Source organism: Gorilla gorilla, chromosome 17 (genome assembly GCF_029281585.2).
Source record: "Gorilla gorilla gorilla isolate KB3781 chromosome 17, NHGRI_mGorGor1-v2.1_pri, whole genome shotgun sequence".
Classification (NCBI taxonomy): Eukaryota; Metazoa; Chordata; class Mammalia; order Primates; family Hominidae; genus Gorilla; species Gorilla gorilla.
In genome coordinates, this window is record NC_073241.2 from 105,541,505 (window position 1) to 105,558,078 (window position 16,574).

A 16,574-nucleotide genomic window follows, 5' to 3' on the forward strand; every position below is an offset into this window, starting at 1 on the left:
AGACCTCCCCTCAACACAAGGACGTCCCCGCAGAATGGTGTGGTCATGTGGGCAGTTCAAAAGTGTGTCCTCTTTTTTTACTTCTAGGTAAGGAGTGAGTTCTAGAGAGATTTTAGCCAAAAAAAAAAAAAAGTGTATCTCTAGTTGGCCAATGACCACTTAAGCTCCATGGCATAAATTAATACAGAATATCATATTTGATTATCTTCAAGAGGAATGATGCAATGAAACCACTTTGGTAAACAGGACAACTTAGTGCAATCCAGAGACATTATAAAATCTCAGTAACTTTTGTCTCTGTTGCCTGAATTTGGTTATTTTCTGTAATTGCAAGAGGTAGACGTAAACTCTTTGAAATACGATGAGTTTGGAACTTACCATGCCTTTACCCAGATTTCTTTTGAGGAAACATGTTGGCCGTCACTTTTTCAAAGTACTTGCAGTATATAAAAAATCAGAATGAATGATTAAGAGCTAAGGCTTAAAATCGTACAGACCTGGCCTTTCTGTTGCTTATTCTTCCTTCAGAAATAATGATTGAATTATTGAATAGTGATTGAACATGCCACCTATCCCAGTTCTGACACTCAGTAGATCTTTGATTTGGGGAAAGCCATTTAACATTTTTGAACTTCACCTTTATCGATTACAAAACTGAGAAAATAGCACGATCTCCCTAGATTGTGGTAAGGATGCAGTGAGATAATGAATGTAAGCATTCGGCATAGAGCAGCACTCAATAAGTAGTAACTATTGTTATAGCTGTGACTAATGAGCGCTTCATGAAGAAAATATATTCTGTGCTCACATTGGCCTAAGTGTGACTTCCTAGTAAATGTTCTAAGTACTTGATCAGCCACCCTCCTCTCTAAGCCCTGCGTCTTGCAGGCTTAAATAAATCACTCATACATCCAGACTGAGCTGACAGATAGACTTTAAATTCAAGCCAAAGAATTGAGCGCATAATTTTACAAAACTATTCCTCTGTGGTCTGGGTTTGGTGTTAGAAACATTTGCAAATGCATGTTTGGCCTTTTTGTAGTATCCTTGGAGAAGGAATGGACAAATGAAGGGGTGTTGGCAGTGGCTTAAGTCATTAGCTCTGTAGTGTACTCTGGTGCAAAGGCATGGGGTGACGATGGGAAATCCAGGCAGAGAGAGCATGATTTTATCCCACACATCAGCTTATCAGATTACAGGGGATGGGGGCAGCAAAAAAAAGGCAGTGGGAAATAATTTAACATTTTCCTCTTATCCTGTCCTGTATACAGAAAGATACAATATTATAAGCTAAATTGGTTGGCTAAAGTGTTTCTGAAACTGCTGACATAAAATTGGAAGTTTTTGAAGGCCAAGGATTGCATTTCCTTCAGTCTATGTTAATCCATGCCGCATTACACACACAATAATAAACTCACTGATGAGGAGAATGGCATGAATTTCACACACCATTTCACAGACCCACAGATGTGGAGTTGCAAGGGTGTTACATGCCATCAGCCCAGCACACCCTCCTTCCCTCTACCCTCCATCCCTCTACCCTCCATCCCTCTACCCTCCACTATTCTACTGGACCTCCTCACAATAGAAGAACAATTATTGCTCCTGAGAACATGCATTGAATCCCACTGGATGCCAGGCACTGTCTGATCTGTCTTCAGGGATGAACTTATTTATTCCTCCCAAACTCTTATAAGGTAGCTACTCTGACCCCCTTTTTAGATATGAGTAAACCAAAGCAATAGGAAGTAATTTATCTCAGGTCATTCAGCCTCTACAGAGCAGACAGGTACTCTGCACCCTGGCAGCCAGGCTCTGGAGCCTGCGCTACAGTTGCGATTTGAGGCTGTGATACCGCCATGAAGGACCCGGTCAATCAATTATTAGAGCATTTCCTTCAAAACTTAGTGAAGATCGTTCTACGAGTCAGAGGCTCTACAGTGTCTAACAAATGGGTGCAAACTGGCCCTTTTCCTCTGAGTCACTACTTTTCCAGGCAAAGTTTCTGTAGTTGCTTTGATTGGTCTATATTCACGCCCACACCCAGACTCCCTTAAGCTCATTTGTAAGCTGATAAAGTCAGTTTGAGGATCCTCATCTAAATAGCCACTTTTCCCTGTGAGTGTTTAATGATGAAAAAGAGAATGGGTAGTGGTGTTTCACTGTGACCAGTCATCTGGGAAAGATATCTGGCGGTTCCATTAAAAAGGATGAAGGTATTAAAACTGAGGAAGAAACTGAAGTGAAAACAGATTTTGAGAAAGAATCTGAAGTGAAAACAGATGGAACATATAAATTTTCTGCAGATGATGTGTTAATAGTGCTGAGGAAAAAAAGGGGGCTCTGATCTAAGGGGAGTAGTCACATATGCACTGCCCAGGACCAAGCACATAGCTCAGCATATGCTGGTAATCACAACTGGTGTGGGAGGTACAACAAGAAAATTAGGGCTTAGCAATTAATGCACCTCCACCTTCGCTCAGATTGAAAAGTAGTTTTGCATAATGAGAAGACTGGGGACTTGAGGCAAACAGACCTCAGTTTGAATCCCTGGTGTAGCACCTCATAGCTGTGTGGTCACCAGCAAAGGCCTTTCTTCCCGAGTTTCAGGTCCTCCTCTGCACATTACGGAGCTGGTGTGATGCCTTCCGGGCAACATCTCCTAGTTACCATGAGCTCCATTAAGAAGAGACCAAGTCAGTCTTGTTCCCTCATTAACCATCCATTGGCACGGTCCCACGTCCTGCGCTCAAATATGTGCAGCTGAAGGATGTTAAGGCTCCCAGAATAGAGCCCAGGGTTAGGGCTCCGTGAATGGTAGCTGTTACCATCATAAGAATAGTGGGTTTTATTCAAACTCCTCTCGTGCGTGCGTGGCGTAGTTTTCTGCATGTATTATAAGAAGTAGTACGGATCGGGATTTAAAATTAAAGTCAAATCCTTCTTATAACACAGGCTGCTACTTTTTTCAAAAGATCTTGTCATCTGAATTAATGTGCTTGTGCACACATACATGCACATATGTGTGCATGGGACACCGTGCATGTGTGTTTCCATGATGTGTGTCTGTGTGTGTGCATGTGTGCATTCATGTGTGTGTATGCATGTGTATGTCTCTGTGCGTGCATGTATGTAATACTGTCAATCTAAATAACAATAGACAAAGGATCTCTAAAAATCCACATTTACTTGAAATTAGGGCATTGTAATGGAAATACAAGTGCCATAGTAAGCTGTGTGTATATTCAGGGAGGTAAAGAAAGACAAAGGTTTCTAAAGGAAAAATGAGGAGGATTATATGTGTTGAGATAATTATCCTCAGCTATGAGGATCAATAGCAAGGACAGAACCTTTCTGGGATTGGACAGGAAGCTGCTGGGCCAATGTCCTCACAGAAGTATTTTTTGTATGATTTTGGGGACGGCCTTTGAGCAAGGATGTGGTTTTTGCAGAGTCTTTGGTGATAGTTTTGTTATCAGGCATTTATGCCTGAGAATCCTCCCTTCATGGCCTTCCCCAGCTCCACTGGTCAGGGATTTTTTCAACACAAGTGATCTCTTTCAATTCTGGCAACTTTCACATTTCCTCCTTTCGATCATGATCTCTCTCCAGAAGCACCGATGATCAATCAGTGATAGGCTTTGAATGTCCCTTGTCCTGGTTGCTGGTCTGGTCTTGTGTTGGGAGTCAGTGGTGGCTAAGAGTCAGTGTCAAAGCTGTTTGAGCTGCATTCAAGCAACAAAGGATCTTTAAAGGGAAGGGCTCTCAGGACAAGTCTACCTGGAATCCATTATTAGTTCACTTTTGTATATTCTGTAGTCTTTTGCTATCATCTCAAAGTACCAGGTCAGCATTATTCTGTTAGGAGTTGTACTTCTACAAAAAATAAAAATGTAACAAGTAACAGATACAAAGTTTAAAAGGGGAAAACACAAAATAAAATTAATAGTAATATGATAATTCCAGTTTGCCTAATGGTTTTGAGCTATTGAACCTAGTCTTAAAGGCAAACAATTGAACAAATCAGAAAACCATTATTCTTTCCAGTGAAAAGAGTAGAAATTAAGAGGGGCAAGTACCTTATTATGATTTGGAACCTTGTTCTGACATCTTGGAAAGTGTATGAAAGCATCGACTTCTTGTGCTGGCTTGCAGTTCGGATGCCTGTGGCAATGGCTTTGGGTGGTTTGGTGAACTTTCTGTGCAGCTCATACATCAGGCACTTGCTCAAAAAAACTTCATCTAGTTTCAGCTTATAGTGCTTTAGGAACACAGAAGTTCCTTTTTTTAGTAATTCCATGGAAGGAAGTTGGAGGAGTCTAGAACTCAGAGATCTAAGTTAGTCTGTAAGTTGATAATCAGAACTCAAAAACAGTGCACAGAGCTACAATCTGATAATGGGTGTACTAGAGCATTTTTTTAGAAATGTAACTTTTTCTTTCCACATTAATCACATAGGAATCTCAGATTTTAAGACCTGGTGAAGCCAAATCGAGGCAGACTTTAGATTTCATCTACAGTTTTAAGATTTCTGGTGCTGCCAATAATTGACAATTTTACTCACCACTCTAAGACTGGGAGAACTTGAAACCAGGCATTCTATGCACATTCTCAAATATGTCATTCCAGTCAAAGCATTGATAATATAATCAATGTTTTTAATTGTATCCTGCTATAAATAGAGGACTTTTTATAGAACTTATGCAAATAACTATAGTGTTATAAAAAATACAAATAGTTTTTGAATTTTGAGAAATGATGTAGAGAGAAATAGCAAATGCTTTCACCTTTGTTAACAAAAGTATTTTTTACCAAATTATTGTTAGCTATAGATTAGCTTAAGAGAAAACATTTTCTTACATCTGAAAAATAAAACATTTAAGTAAAGAACCAATAATGCATCAAATAAAATTCATAAAAACAATAATCTTCATCAGTTATTTAATCTCATATGATACATTTTTGTTCCACTTGATTTTCATTAGCAGTTTTATGAATTTATTAGTTTATTCATTAGCATATTTAAAATGTTTAATTTAGCCCATTGATCTTTAAATTATTAGAGACTTGTATTTAAAAGTGCTTGTTGGTGTCTTTTCCATGAAACCGATCGCAGATGCCTTTAGAGAAAATCAAAACTGTGGAAGACAGAGTCTTACAGTAACCATGGTTAGGAATCTGATGGAAGTTCATTATCATCACCAATTAACAATAAAATATGGTTATTTTGTGGCATATAAGATAATCAGAATTATGACTGATGATATATGAGATTTATATGAATTATATACAATTTCAAACATTCATATCAATAACATATGATAAATGTAACTGAAAGAAGACATAGTATCACTTATCATTTGACAATATTTTTCCATACAATTTACCAGATAAGCCTTATCATTTCATATCTCTATAAGATGAGAGCTATATTCTTTGAGACCACCCAGGGATTCAGTAGGAAAACCTCAAAGTTAATTTTAGGTCACAAAGACATAATTTAGAATTTTGATATTGGAGAAGCCTATCAAAGATGAAAAAAGGTTAAAACACTTGATCAAAATAGGATCACAAATCACTGTGAAATCACAGTCATTCATTTAGCCAGAGTGATAAGAGACTTCAAAAAGTAATACAGAAGGTTACATAGATGTAAAAACCTTAGACTTTTAAAGCTCAATGTTCCTAAGTAATCGAATACCTAATAAAAACAACACAGAAAATTATCTTGCTAAAACATAAAATATTTGTTTCTTAGGCCAGTTTCCAAAAAGGGAGAGAGAAGCCTTCATAATGTGATTGCTTTTCCATATGGGAAGCCTGTTTCAATAAGCTGAAAGTTGAACCTGATGAAAACACTACTTGGATTTAATCAGACACAGGAAGAGTGCATCCAAGGTTATGAGTGTGCCCCATTCTAGAGGAAAACTAGTACTCTGAGCAGGAGAATGCATGGCTTTTAGTAACAGCAATGGGACGTTTCCCGGTTACATGGAACAATTCAGACACAATGAGAAAAGCCAAGTACACACTCAAGTTATACTGGATAAAAAGGTTGCTTTTCTAGGCCTTCAGTGTAAACATTTTAGCATCAGGCCATCACAGCAGAGTTAGAAGAGAAAAAAGTTAAAGGAGAGAGTTATCATTCCAGTCCTTCTCAAGAGGAAATACAGGAAGAGCAGAAGGCAATGATGTTCTATTAGTCAGAGTTCTCTAAAGGAACAGAACTAATAGGATGTATGTACATAAGCCAGAGAGTTTATTAGGAGAATTGACTCACATGATCACTAGGTGAAGTCCCACAATAGGCCAGCTGCAAGCTGAGGAGCAAGGAACCCAGTCTGAGTCCCCAGACCTCAAAAGTAGAAAAGCCAATAGTGCAGCCTTCAGTCTGTGGCCCAAGGTCTGAGAGCCCCTGGCAAATCACCGGTGTAAGTCCAAGTGTCCAAAAGCTGAAGAACTTGGAGTCTCATGTTTGAGGGCAGGAAGCATCCAGCACAGGAGAAAGATGAAGGCCAGAACACTCAGCAAGTCTCCTCATTCCACACTGCCAGCTGATTAGATGGGGCCCACCCAGATTGAGAGTGGGTCCACCTCTCTCAGCCCACTTACTCAAATGCTAATCTTTGGCAACGCCATCAACACCATACAGACACACCCAGGAACAATACCTTGCATCCTTCAATCCAATCAAGTAGACACTCATTATTAACCATTACAGTTGTATAACCTGCAAATTACAGGTGATGAGATACAGCAAACATTGAACTTCTGAAATATGAATCTGAGAAGTTTTAAGAGGAAAACTCTACCTTGAGAAATGAAATTACAAGTTTAAATGAAAAAGACAGCATTTCTAATCTGAAACTAAGGAAATTAGTGATTATAAAACAGAAACACAGCTGCAGAGAATTAAAAATCAAAACCTCTTTAGACTAAAGAACTTTTGACTTTTAATTTTACCAAAACCAATATTTTAAGAAAATCTTGTTCTTATAGAGGGAGCCAAATTTTTAGTTTTGTATTACTATATTTTCAATATCAAAGATCAATGTTTAGAAAGATTTATAAATAATTCCCTTCTAAATATAGCAACTTGAGGACATAACTTTTTTTTATCAATTCATCCTTCACAAACCTTTTGTGACCTGCACAAAGCCTTGACATGATGCTTAGGCTTTCTGCTTTGTTCTGTCTTCCTCTTTCTCAAAAAATAACCAATCATTTTACTTTAGGACAAACATTTACTACACAAGATTATTTTCCAGACAAAATTTTCTCTTTTCTCTTTAAACTTTCTTAACAAATACATATCTTTATAATAACTATGACTTTCTTATAACCCCCTCCTTCACTCATTCCTTTTTATATTGTTTCTATTTTCTAATTTTAATTTTTGAAACAATCTTTAAACAACCTCCAAATTAGAAAAAAAAAATTCTCAATAAGGAACACATTTTTGGCTGGGCACGGTGGCACGCCTGTAATCTCAGCACTTTGGGAGGCTGAGGCAGGCAGATCATGAGGTCAGGAGTTCGAGACCAGCCTGGCCAATATGGTGAAACCTCGTCTCTACTAAGAATACAAAAATTAGTTGGGCATGGTGGTGCATACCTGTAGTCCCAGCTACTTGGGAGGCTGAGGCAGAAGAATCGCTGGAACCTGGGAGGCAGAGGTTGCAGTGAGCCAAGATCGCAACATTGCACTGCAGCCTGGGTGACAGAGGGACATTCCATCTCAAAAAAAAAAAAAAAAAAAAAAACACATTTTTATGTCTTTTTAAAATTTTTCTCATCAAAACACATCTTACTTTTTTGGCACACTTTGTATACATAATTACATACATTAACAAGAATTTTAACTCTTAGTAATCTTGATTTTTAGTGAAAATCTAGGAAGCAAGAAATTTTGAACTGTCTGTCACATACTAGTGTTTTATAGATAAGAATCTGTTAATAATTTTGAGAAACATCATTTTCCGTAACATAATTTTTACATGTATTAATAGACCCAAATATATATATCTATAAATTTTTAGAAGCAAAGAACATTTATGTTCAGTAATTTCAGCTTTTATCTTATTTCAAAATGACCCAGACATTTAATAATTTATCATTTTAACACAGCATAACCTTAATATTTAAAATTACATAAAAATTTTATCTGTAAGTATTTATTCCATTTATATTTACCTAATTTATTTTTAACAATTTACCCAGATCACTTATAAAAACTGAGATATTAGATAAAGCTAACCATTATTTCAAATTATTTCCCTGTTAAGCATTTTTATAGCCTGTGAATATTAGGTGTTCATCTAAGCAGAAGACTTAAATATAAGAACATGTTGTTAATAACTCAGCAGATACAGCTGTTTTTATTAAACTACAATATTAAATTAAGCTTACATATCAAAGAGTTACACAAACAAAGATTATTCTGCTTTTAGGCTGGGTTTATCATTTTCTGACCTTGAAACATCTTGAAGATACAAATATAAAACTGTCTAACCAGTAAACGCAGGCAAAAATGTATGCTGACAACTTTATTTTACTAATTTAAAAAACAGCTTCTTTATTATTATATATTTTATATGAGTGCTCATTTATCTTTGCTAATTTGAATAAAATTATTTAAGGGATTTCTGGCTAATTACATCAGATTTTATAATATAGACACAATATATAACAAAATTCGATGTACATATGTGTAAATAGACCTAAACATATATCCACACACAAATGCAATCTTATAAATTTCATTTTAGAATTTTGGTCATGAGATAGTAATACAAACTCACCAGTTTATAAAAGACTGCTGGACCAAAATTATATTTTGGAAAAAATAAGCCTTGTTCAAATAGCTCCCTTGTTCAAATGGTTATTTGCCCCAATACGTATCCTAAAGAAGGCTGTGGACCAATGTTTTGGGGAAAGTAAGCTGGTTTACAAAAACTTCTTTTGCCCCTTTTTGTTGTTTTCTTTTTTTAGCTTTAAATGGGTTTGACGTTAAATTTTAAGTTTACATTTTAGCCAGGATTGGCTGAATTGTATGAGAAAAAACAAAATCTCTAAGTAGCCTTGAATTAGTAATGAATCCACAATTTGTTTGCTGGTCTGATTACCAATTGAGAGTAATCAATGTAGGTGGAGAGGCATGTTGTCAGGGGTTTTTTGTTTGTCTGTTTTGTTTTGTTTTGTTTTTTGAAGTGGAGTCTCGCTCTGTCACCCAGGCTGGAATGCAGTGGCACAAACTCCGCCCACTGCAACCTCAGCCTCTCCAGTTCAAGCAATTCTCCTGTCTCAGCCTCCCAAGTAGCTGGGACTACAGGCACACACCACCACGCCCAGCTAATTTTTGTATTTTTAGTAGAGACGGGGTTTCACCATATTGGTCATTTTTTCTGGCCCCCACATGGCAAACAAAGCAATTTTTATGCATGAAAGAGCTACCTTTTATTATTGTGCTTAGCTCAAAATTTTGACCTGTCTGATCTGAGAGCCCCACTTCTATAAACATTTACCTAGTTTAAGACTAGTAATACTTGAATTAACTATTCCATAAGCTTAAGCAATTGTTAGTCAGGCAAACCTAAATTTGCATTTCCAAAAGATGTTTAGATTGTTGGTTGCCATGAGGCTGTTGTAATTTGTAAAAGCATTAATTTTAAAGTCTTTAAGACTTTTTTTTTAATCTTACCTGGAATGCCATAACAGAGAGTTTTATGGCGACATCAGCAGAAAAGTCAACAGGTTCAAAGTAGGTAGGAAAAGAAGCAGAGTGCTAGAGGATTTAGAAGCCTCTATGTGTTGACTCTACCATTGTATTCTCTTAATTTGGTGCAAAGAAGAAAACAAGCTTGGGAAGTTCAAATGATCCCAATGATTGCCATTGATCAAAAAACGTGCATGAGGAAAAGCCATGTAGCTGGCTGGAGACTCAGAAAATCTGATATGTCTAAATGTTTGAAATTCCCATTTTATTTCTTTTTAATCTCTTCAAAGCAAAGAAAATTCTATCAATCCTATGAAAGAATGTCAGGAGTTTGGATGAGTGTTTTAGATGCTGGGGACTGCTCAGATGGATTTTAATTAACAATCTTGCAGCCATCATTTAGAATGTTTATTTTTTTCTCTAAGAAGATTTTCAGAAATCAGCATGGGAAGAGACCCAAATCACTTGCAGACATGCAGAACCAAACCAAAATGAAACCAAGATAAGAGTGATCACAAAAATGTTAACCCAGGCATGCAGATCAAACAAAATACTAAATTAGGCACACAGAAACAAAAGTGAATTCACCAGAAATCACATTCTTCACAAGCAGAACATAAATTCTCTAAAAAGCAGGGTACTCAGACGAACAGACACTTGTCCTTATACAGTGAGGGCTTTCCAGAAAAAAAAAAAAAAAAAAAGGCTTTCATCATCCCAAGAGGAATGCAAGGTCCTTGACTCAGTTGGCCTTATAACAACACAAAAAGTGAAGCTAATCAGCCTCTACCAAAAATAGGGAGGCCTAACCTGAGAAAAGACTCACCGGGACAGAGAAGGTGAGGCCATGGAAGCAGAGAGCTCTAAGGACCTAAGTGAGTACTGTACACCAGGTCCCAGAACTGCCAATTTCTTTCACAAGTGATCTTTCTTCAGGTCTGACTTCTGGACACAATTTTTATCAATGTAAATAATAAACAGAGAGGGGGGTCTCTAAAAGACAATGACAGTTATTTGGGAATGAGGCATTTCAATGGAAATATGTGTGCCATAGTAAACTAGGTGCATATTCAGGGAAGTAAAGGAAAATGACAGTTTTTAAGGGAAACAGGAAAGAGGCTATATAACTGCTTCTGAGTGATATGGTTTGGCTGTGTCCCCACCCAAGTCTCATCTTGAATTTTAACTCCCACAATCCCCACATCTCGTGAGAGGAACCTGGTGGGAGGTGACTGAATTATGCGGGGAGGTATTTCTTGCAATGTTCTCATGATAGTGAATGGGTGTCATGAGATGTGATGGTTTTAAAAACAGAAGTTTCTCTGCACAAGCTCTCTTTGCCTGTCACCATCCATGTAAGATGTGACTTGCTCCTCCTTGCCTTCAGCTATGATTGTGAGGCCTCCCCAGCCACATGGAACTGTGAGCCCAATTAAACTTCTTCCTTTTGTAAATTACCCAGTCTTGGGTATATGTTTATCAGCAGTATGAAAATGGACTAATACATTGATATTATTATCATTAGCTACAAGGATGAATAACAAGGGTGACACCAGTCTAGGGCTGGAGAGGAAATTGCTGGGCAGATGCTCAAACAGAACTATTTTTTGTGTAAAGTTGAGATGGCCTTTGTGCAAGGTTGTGGTTTCTGCAGAGTCTTTTGTGATAGTTTTTATCAGGCATTAATGCATGAGAACCCCTCTTTATGGCCTTTCTCACCTCTGTTCATCAGGGTTTTTTTTTTTTAACACGAGTGACTTCATTCTGATTCTAACAACTTCTGCAACACCAAGACCATTTTTAGAAAGGGAAGAGGAACATTTGTCTGTGCTGGCCAAGGCGTCAATACATGCAAAGCTTTCAAACCCCAGGCAAGGACTGGATCTGGGGGCAGAACAAAAAAGCGAAGGAACAAACTTCTAATTTAAATGAGAATAATGGCTGCTTTTTCTCAGAGCTTCTCAACATTTCTGTGTCTCAAAATAGGTTTCTTCCTGGTATTTAATGTAGTTATGATATGAGAGTTTAACTTCATATTTTGAGGACCATTAGAAATCTTCCAAATGAATTGACGTTTTCATTGGCTTTACATTTTTATTAATTATTTTCCAAAATTTGTATGACCAATGAGCCAGTTCCCAAAAGATCTATGTGTGTGCATACAATTCTATATTTGTATTTCTAAAAATGTATTTCACATATATTTATCATGTGGAGTATCATAAGGAGAACTCACAATTTAGAGAACCTAAAATTTCGTGGTGGGAATAAGACATAATGTGAAGAAGGTCTTTTGATTCTGTAACGAAAATTGCTTATAAATGTGAAGAAAATGTTAAACAACCATAGCAGAGAGAATATGATTAGCAGTGGGGAGACAATGTGGCAGGTACTGCAAAGCTTAGGAAGAGCAGCTTCATGGGCAGGTGCCCCTCAGACAGGGCTGTGTTTTCATGAAGTCGGTGCCCGAGGGAGGTCAGAGTCTGAGAGACAGCCCCAGTGGACCAGCCAGGAGCCAAACAGCCGCGCAGGAAGAGTTCATCTCTAATGGGGGGAGTGTGGAAGGCAGGACTAGATGAGGAAAATTCCAGCAGGCAGGCAACACAAGTCCCAGAAGAAAAGGTGTTGACAAAGTAGACTGCTTGTTGGTCAGAAGTGACCATTCAGAGGTGCCCAGATTCAAAATCAGTGCCCTGAGGCCTCCAAAAATAGAGCTGAGAAGAGCAAGTTACTGCAGAACGAAGGCATGGGGCATGTTTCCAAGAGGGATCTGCACAGGTGCATTCAACTGGAGCACAGCTGCTGAAAGAGATGGTACATTTTGAGAACATGTGGCCCAAATACTACAATAAGGGCTCAAGATAAGAGCAGAAACTGCCTTCGGTGTAGATCTGACATTAGATCCCTAACCCAAGGCCCCTAATCTCCTCTTAAATCCTTCTGGAAGGACAAAGAAGAGATGTCAGACCCAGAGATGGGTCAGGGAGCTGAGGAGGTAGCCAAGTCCATGGTGCTGGTAGATGGTCAGGACCCAGGTACATCAAGAACATGGTAGATGACACCCCAAACACTCAGCCCATGGGCTGAGCACTTTAAACTCTCATTTTAAATTTTTTTTCTTTATTTTTTAGGTTTAAAAATTATGTGGAAATATTGCTTACCCTAATTTCCTAAAGCGTTAATAAGGAAAATTATTAATCACATTTATTGTTCGTTCTGATAGGGTTTCAAAGTTTGTATGATACACATATGCAGACTATGAAAGGGTTAGTGAGAAAGTCCTGCAGGCACTTTTGTGTTTCATGTCATGCAGTTATTCTAAATCTCTTTTCATCCACTACACCTGGCAATCCTGCAGAGCACAGTTTTAAAGTGAGCAGTATTCTAATCTACCTCACTTCACTAGCTTCGTTAACATGCTCACCTGATCCACAGCAGGCGCTAGGATTGTTGTTGGATATGCTCACTCACATCAGCTTTAAACGATTCGTCTCGAGTATGCAAAGCAGTTATCATAAGTAAAGGGACAACAAATTAGAAAATTAGAATTTGTACCACATGTAATCAGGGTGTTGTTCAATTACTGTCTTATTGCATGATGCAATGCTAAGTTCGTCCTCTCACAGGAATACCCTGTGTCAGGTTCTTTCTGTCATATGTATGTGTGTGTATATGTGTTTGCACGAGTGTATGTGTGTATATGTGTATGGATATGTGTATGTGCACATGTGTACGTGCCTTGAATGTGCACATGTGAATATGTGTATATGCACATGTGTCTTTTTGTTTATACATAACTCCCAAATTGGTCCTGTGAGGTTGGCATTTTTTATCCACGCTATTGTGATTTTGAAATGTTAGGTGAATATCCTGCCATTGGTAACTGACAGAGACAATTTGAACCCACACCTGCTTGATCTCAAATCCCATGTTCTAATTCCAGAAAGTGGCTGGGACTAACATGTTTCTGAGTATGGTGAAGAAGACAGTGTAGGTCAGACACACACCCAGGATAAAACAGGGAAACCTCTTCAGGAAGAGTTAGCAGTCACCCCGCATCAAGAATCCCTGACATCCTGGAAAGACATAAAAAGGCAGTTAGCCCAAGATCCAGAATGTGCTCACACCTCTTCAGCACTTCTAAGCCTGTGTGTATGTGTGTGTGTGTGGTGTGTGTGTCTGTGTGTATATACTTGTTATGGTTAATGAATCACACACAATTTATTCCTGTTTGTAGATTTAGCTCTTTCAAACCCATGCTTTCATTCTTTTAATAAGCCTAAAAGTAAAATAACCCTTTTAGGGAAAAAAAGAAGTCTCTATGTTTGTGTGTGTGCACACATATGCAACATGCATGGTGAAGCAACAGAATTTTTTTTCTGGCTTTATCAAGGTATAATTGATAAAAATTGTACATATTTATGGAATAAGATGTGATGATTTGATATACATGTACATTGTGAAATAATTACTACAATCAAGTTCATTACCATGATCACCTCACATAGTTGCCTTTTGTTTTTGCAGTAAGAATCCTTAAGAGCTAGTCTGTAAGCAAATTTCAAGTATACAGTTGAGCATTATTACTCAAGTTGCCACATAATTGTACCTGAGATCTCCAGAATTTACTCATTTTGTAACTGACCATTTGTACCTTTGACCAGCATTTCTCCATTTCCCTCCCCCACCACCTCAGCTCCTGGTGACCATTGTTCCACTCTGCTTCTGTGAGTTCAACTTTTCTAGGTTCCACATATAAGTGAGATCATAGGGTATTTGTCTTTCTGTGTCTGGGTTATTTCACTTAGTATAATGTCCTCCAGGTTCATCCATGCTGTTGAAAAAGGCAGAATTCCCTTCTTTCAATGGCCAAGTAATATTCAATTGTGTATATGTCTATACCACGTTTTGATTACCCATTCAGCTATCAACAGAAATTTAGGTTGCTTTCATATATTGGATATTGTGAATAATGCTGCCTTGAACAGGTGGATGCAGATATCTCTTCAAAGTGCTGATGTCATTGCCATATTGGGTATATGCCCAGAAGTGAGATTGCTGGGTCACCTGACAGTTCTATTTTCAGTTTTTTTGAGGAACCACCATGCTATCTATTCTCTAAGAGCTGTACCAATTTACATTCCCATCAACAGTGCACAAGAGTTCCTTTTTCTCCACACCCTTTCTAACACTTGTTATGTCTTCAATTTTTGATAATAGCTTTCTTAACAGGGGTGAAGTGATATATGATTGTGGGTTTTTTTACTTGCATCTCACTGATGATTAGTGACGTTGAGCCCCTTTTCATATACCCATTGTTCATTTGTATATCTCTTGAAAAATGTCTATTCAGGTCCTTTATCTATTCCTTTTACTATTGAGTTGCATAGTTGCTTATGTATTTTGGATATTAACCTCTTATCAGATATATGGATTACAAATAGTTTCTCTCATTCTATAAATTGCCTTTTCATTTTATTGAATGTTTCCTTTGCTGTGCAGAAGTTTTCAGTTTGATGTAATCCCATTTGTTTATTTTTGCTTTTGTTACCTACGCTTTTGAGATCTTATACAAAAAAATTCTTGCCCAGGCCAATGTCATGAAGCATATCCTCATATTCTCTGTGTTTTCTTTTAGTAGTTTTGTAGTTTCAGGTCTTACATTTATCTTTAATTCGTTTAAGTTGATTTTTGCATATAGTAAAATAGGAATCCAATTTCATTCTTCTGCATATGGATATCTAAATTCCCCAGCACCACCATGTACTGAAGACATTCTCCTTTCTCCAACTGTGTTCTTGTAGCCTTTGTCAAAAATCAATTGGCTATAGATGCATGGATTTATTTCTGGGCTCTCTATTTATTTTCATCAGTCTATGTGTCTGTTTTTATGACAAAACCATGCAGTTTTGGTTACCATAACTTTGTATTATGTTTTGAAATCAGGTAGTGTGAAGCCTCTAGTTTTGTTTTTTGGGTTTGCTTTTTGTTTTGTATTTTTCCTCAAGGTTGCTTTTGATACAGACAAGAAGCAGGGAAATACTAGGTAGAAAAGGGTGGGGTCCCTGGCAAAGGTTCCATCCTCAGGCCTGGACCCGTGGCCCTAAATGAGAACTTCACCTCCCTGTTTTCCTGCCTGAATGTTGCCTTTTGGCCCACCACGCCCCCTATCCTGTGCCCATAAGAACCCCAGACTCCGGACTCAGGACACACACACACAGAAGACAGAAGTGTCAGAACGTTGAGAGAAGAAGCAGCTGGACATCAGAAACTGCTCAAAGAGGAGCTTGCCCAGGGATGGTCCGAGAGGAGATCGGCCCAGGACAGCCGAACTCCAGGGGAAGACTGCCTTCCCACCCCATCCACTTTCCGTCTCCCCATCCTGCTGAAAGCCACTTCCACCATTCAATAAAATCTCCACATTAATTGTCCTTCAAGTCCATGTGACCTCATTCCTCTTGGGCACTGAACAAGAATTAGGGATGCACTGGGTGCAGGAACCCAAAAAGGCTGTCACACTGGCCTTTTGCCCTCGCTGGTGGAGGGCAGCCACCCCACACCACAAGGCAAAAGGCCCACTGAGCTGGTAGCATGTCCTCTGGGGCTCCAGGTGTTTCCAGCACCCACTCCCAGACAGCAGAGCTAAAAAAGCATTGTAACGTGCTTGGATGCTGCCATGGGTCCACACAGGGCCTGCTCCTACCAGAGAGGAGCAACTGACTGGTTCCAGCATTCATTCACTTTGGTTCCCACACTTGCCCACTCATGTGCTCCCTCCTGTAAGGGATTGAGCACGGCAGCTTAGTAAATGAATCACTCCCTTTGTGAGTCCCAGGAAGGGGTCAAGGGAACTCTCCCAT

At 38.4% G+C, this 16,574-nt stretch overlaps 1 long non-coding RNA gene across 1 annotated transcript; it reads right to left on the reverse strand.

Annotated features, from left to right (window-relative positions):
• Nucleotides 1–3,127: 3,127 nt before the first annotated feature.
• Nucleotides 3,128–13,494, reverse strand: LOC129528245 (uncharacterized). The gene is made up of 4 exons (XR_008673489.2): nt 13,139–13,494; nt 7,615–7,736; nt 4,080–4,261; nt 3,128–3,876 (listed from the first exon to the last, which is right to left on the reverse strand). It is a non-coding gene; the product is annotated as an uncharacterized lncRNA (long non-coding RNA).
• Between the last annotated feature and the right edge of the window lie 3,080 nt (nt 13,495–16,574).